Genomic DNA, 5512 nt, shown 5'->3' on the forward strand with positions numbered 1-5512 from the left:
GATGGACCAATTCAGGCCTGATGGAACAATGAAGGCCCAAAACCTTGATTATTTATTAATTTCGTAATTAATTAATAAGGGAAAAAACAGCTGTTAAGATAAGTCATAGTGGGGATATAAATCCTTGTAGATTAGCCTCCAAGGAACCTCATAGGATAATGAATCAGCTTCCTACTTCCTAGGACTCCTAAGTCCGTCCTAATTCAGAGACTTGACCACCAAGTCTCCTGTACCAAGTCCAATTCAAGGACTCCCACATCTATATAAGGGGCCTCACCCCACAGATCAGAACTACGTTTTTTGACTTGATCCTTTGCAATCAGCAAGGTACGTAGGCATCTTGTTAAGACAGATTGAGTCACAAAACACAATAGCAGTCAAATCGAGCCTCGAAGCTCACGTTCCTTAGTAATATATACAACAATTATATATATTAGTTTTTAATCCATAACATTTGGCGCCGTCTGTGGAAAGCACAACAATAACCATGGCGAGAACACGGAGAACAGTTAGAGCCCTTGAAGGAGGAATACCAACGGGGACAACCCAAGTGATTTCTTCAACTATGGAGGTGCTTCCTCACTCAACCTATGCAACCACGCAAGGAGAAGCCCAGATAGGGGCAACTGAACCTCAGCAACAAGGGAATATCCCCTCGGCTACTCAAGGTACGAATCCTCAAGTTCAACAAGTACATGCACCTGTGAATTCTCGGCCCGTCGGGTATGAATATTCAACTGTTGTTACTACTAACCCCCTTATGGGATGCCCCTTCACCCTGAGGTTGGAGGAAGCGGACATGCTGGGCGGAGTGAAGCACGAGGGCAATCGCCCCCTACATACGAGGTTTGGCTCCTATCCCTGAGGATCGGGAATTTTCTGGTCCTTACACTGAAAGAGACTCCGAGTCTTTGGATGATGAAGTAGCCCCAAGAAGGAGGCGTGCTGGCAAAGAGCCGATGGCTGATGGAAGCCAACATCCTCAAAGCACCTAGGGGACGAATCCCCGGGAAGTGCAGGAAAGGATCAGGGCTCTTGAGGCTGAGATTCAAAGGCTGAGGCGCGATTTGGAGGCGCACCAGACCACCAGACCCCAAGCACCTCCTGGGGGAGAAATCCTCCTCCTGTCATAGACATGGATGGTCCAGTGCAGAGAAGGGCTGTTGTCCCAAGGGCTGATCAAAGCAATTTTCTTCTCCTTGGAGATCCTGATGATCCTACTCCACCCTTCACTGAAGGAATAATGAATACCCATATCTCAAGGATGTTCAAGATTCTAACTATCAAAGCTTATGATGGCACGGGAGATCCCGCTAATCATGTTAGAACATTCTCTAATGCACTGCTGTTGCAGCCCGTGAATGATGCTATTAAGTGTCGGGCATTTCCTCAAACCTGGATGATAAGGTAGCCATGATAGCACTGCAACAAGGAACTAGGGATGTTTTTTTTAAGATGTCCTTGGCCAAACGTCCCCCCAAAAGCATGTTGCAGCTCCAGGATAGGGCAGGGAAGTATATCAAGGTTGAAGAAAGCATGAGGAAGACCGTAGTGAGTAATGAGCCCACTGGAGGTAAGAAACAGAAAACTGATCTGGAGTATATCGCTAAGGACAAGTATCCTAGAACCGAGCAAAACCCTGATTCAACCCCCAAGAAGGGAGGACCTGGGAAAAAGTTCACCGAGTACGCTAAGCTGAATGCTCCTAGAAGCCAGATCTTGATGGAAATCGAGAAAGATCGAGATATTCGTTGGCCTAAGCCCCTGAAGGCTGATCCTGCCAAGCTAAACAAGAGCAAGTATTGCAGATTTCACAAAGATGTTGGTCATGACAACGATGAGTGTAGGCAGCTGAAAGATGAAATTGAGTTCCTCATTCGAAAAGGAAGATTGAACAAATACACTGGAGAAGGAGGGGATAGGAATAACAATGGAAGGAAGAACTTTGAAGATCGTAGGAGGGACCAAGATGATCAGGGGCGGAATCCCCAGCCTAGAGGACCGGTTATAAACATAATTCATGGAGGGCCGCAACCTCGAGGGCCTGGGATAAACACAATCTTTGGAGGACCAACTGCTGTTGGATTGTCCAGAAACTCCAGAAAAGCATATACTAAAGAGGTTATGCATATTGTTGGAGAAGCCCCGAAGAGGACCAGGACAGAAGTAACATTGGCTTTTGATGATTCTGACCTAGAGGGTGTGAAATTTCCTCATGACGACCCGTTGGTCATACCACCGATAATAGGAAATAGCCCGGTCAAGAGGGTCCTTGTGGATAATGGTGCTTCAGTGGATATTTTGCTCCATGACACCTTTTTAAGGATGGGATATAATGACTCCCAATTGACCCCAACCGACATGCCGATATATGGATTCGCAGGAGTGGAATGCCCCGTAGAAGGAATAATCAAGTTGCCAACAACTATAGGACATGAACCAAGGCAAGCAATTCAGGTGTTGGACTTTGTGGTGGTGAAGGCTAGTTCGACCTACAATGCTATCATGGGAAGAACAGGGATACATGCCTTCAAGGAAGTCCCTTCTTCTTATCATTTAGTCATGAAATTTCCGACTCGAGATGGGATTGGAGAAGAAAGAGGAGATCAAAAAATGGCTAGAAGCTGTTATGTGGCCTCTTTGAGGGCAGATGGAGTTGGGGGGCAGGTTCTTCCTATTGAAGATCTGGATATCCGAGAGAATGATGAGAAAAGGGGGAAGCCAGCAGAAGACTTGGTTTCCATTCTTTTGGCCCCCGAAGATCCTGGGAAGGTGACTTTTATTGGAGCAACGCTCGAGGAGCCCCTTAGAGGGAAGTTGGTGAAATTTTTACAAGAAAATAGTGATGTTTTTGCATGGTCAGCAGCTGATATGCCAGGCATAGACCCGGAACTGATTACTCACAAGCTGAATGTGGACCCAAATCGGAAGACAGTAAAACAAAAGAAAAGAAGTTTTGCTCCAGAAAGGCAAGAAGCTATAAAATGGGAAGTGGAGAAGCTTTTGGAGGCTGGTTTCATTGAGGAGATTCAATTTCCAGAGTGGTTAGCAAACCCTGTAATGGTGAAGAAGGCTAATGGAAAATGCAGGATGTGTGTGGACTTCACTGATCTAAATGATGCCTGTCCTAAGGACTGTTTTCCGTTACCAAGGATCGATACTTTGATAGATGCCACTGCTGGGCATGACATGCTGAGCTTCATGGATGGATTTAGTGGATACAATCAGATCAAGATGCACAAGGATGACATTCCCAAGGTATCATTCATCACTGACTTTGGTGTTTATTGTTATCTTGTTATGGCTTTTGGTCTCAAGAATGCAGGAGCCACCTATCAAAGTTTGGTAAATAAAATTTTTAAGGATCTTATTGGCAAGACTATGGAAGTTTATGTTGATGACATGTTAGTCAAGAGTCTAGTAAAGACTGATCATATAGCCCATTTAAGGGAAGATTTTGAGGTCCTAAGGTACCACAAAATGATGTTAAATCCTACAAAGTGTGCATTCGGAGTAGGATCTAGAAATTTTTTGGGATTGACGGTCTCCAAGAGAGGGATCGAGGCTAACCCCGATAAAATAAAGGCAATCCTGGACATGGAACCACCAAAAACTATCAAGGATGTTCAGAAGCTCACAGGAAGGGTTGCTATATTGGGACGATTCATCTCCAAGTCAGGAGACAAGTGCCTATCATTCTTCAAGTCACTAAAAATCATTAAGGACTTTGTATGGAGTGAGGAAAACCAGAAGGCTTTCGAAGAATTAAAGAAATATATGGTGTAGGCCCCGTTGTTGGCCAAGCCAGTTTTGAATGAAGTTTTATTCTTGTACTTAGCTGTTTCAGAGAGTGCCTTGAGCACTGTATTGGTTAAGGAGGAACTGAAAGTCCAGAAACCCGTATACTATGTCAGCAAAATTCTGCATGGTGCTGAGTTAAATTATTCAACTATTGAGAAATTTGCTCTAGCCTTGGTAATGGCTTCGAGAAAGTTGCGTCCTTACTTTCAGGCTCATCAGATTGAGGTGCTAACGAATCAGCCCCTGAGAAATATCATTCACAGTCCCAAGGTAAGTGGGAGATTGATCAAGTGGGAAATAGAGCTGGGAGAGTTCGATCTCAAGTATAAGCCCAGGCACTTTCGTGGTGGAATGTACCATACCCAACCAAGAAGTCGGGGGGCAGGAAGATAACATACCTCAAGACAAGGAAGTTGATAAGGAGGATAAAGAGAAGGTTAATAAGGAAAAAGAATACTGGTTCTCTATTTTCATGGAGCATCAAAAATGAATTCAAGTGGAGCAGGTTTGGTTTTACAAAGCCCTGATGGGTTCTTAATTGAGTATGCCATGAAGCTAGACTTCCCAACCACAAACAATGAGGCAGAATATGAAGCTCTGATAGCTGGTCTTGGCTTAGCAGGGACACTTAGAGTCAAGAACTTAAAAGTCTGTGGAGACTCGAAGTTGGTCATATCCCAGGTGAAGGGAGAGTTTGAGGCAAGGGATGAGACGATGGCTAAGTATGTCCGCCTAGTAAGGGCTGTGATGACCCAATTCGATGAATGTCATGTTGAGCACATTTCAAGAGAGGAAAATGCTAAGGAAGATGTGTTGTCAAAATTTGCATCATCTGAGATGGAAGAAAGTTTTGGAAGTGTATACTATCGCGTTTTGAAAACACAGAGCATTGATGTTAAGCTTGTGGCTCCTATAGGCCTAGGGACGTCATGGATTGATCCCATTAAGGCTCACATTCAAACTGGCTGGTTACCAAATGATGCTACTGAAGCACGAAAATTGGCTGTTCGAGCACTAAGATACTCTTTGATAGATGGAATTCTGTATAAAAGATCTTTCGTGGTTCCTTACTTAAGGTGTCTCAGGCCCGATGAGGCGCGCTTGGCTCTTGAGGAAGTACATGAAGGTATTTGTGGGCAACACTTGGGGGGCAGGGCCTTAGCTTATAAGATAACCCGTTTAGACTTCTATTGGCCAGATATGATGGCTGATGCCAAAGAATATGTGAAAAAATGCGACCGCTGTCAGAAACTTGCACCGGTTATTAGACAACCCCCCGAGATGTTGACCTCTATCAACTCGCCCATCCCTTTTTCTATGTGGGGAATGGATATTCTGGGACCTTTCCCCATGGCCACGGGATAAAGGAAGTTCCTGATTGTAGCCATTGATTATTTTACTAAGTGGATTGAAGCCAAACCCTTGGCTAAAATCACAACTAAGTAGGTTGCATAATTCCTATGGGAAAATATTATGTGCCGATATGGAATTCCCCGTATCCTAGTCACCGACAACGGTACACAATTCAACAATGAGGAATTCAAGAAGTACTGTGAAGAAAATGAAATTGAGTTACGGTTCACCTCTGTGGCTCACCCGCAAGCCAATGGGCAAGCGGAGGTAGCAAATCGAATAATCCTGGATGGACTAAAGAAAAGGATAAAAAAATCAAGAAATAATTGGGTGGATGAGATACTTCCAATATTATGGG

Source organism: Apium graveolens, chromosome 8, assembly GCF_009905375.1.
Source record: "Apium graveolens cultivar Ventura chromosome 8, ASM990537v1, whole genome shotgun sequence".
Taxonomy (NCBI): Eukaryota; Viridiplantae; Streptophyta; class Magnoliopsida; order Apiales; family Apiaceae; genus Apium; species Apium graveolens.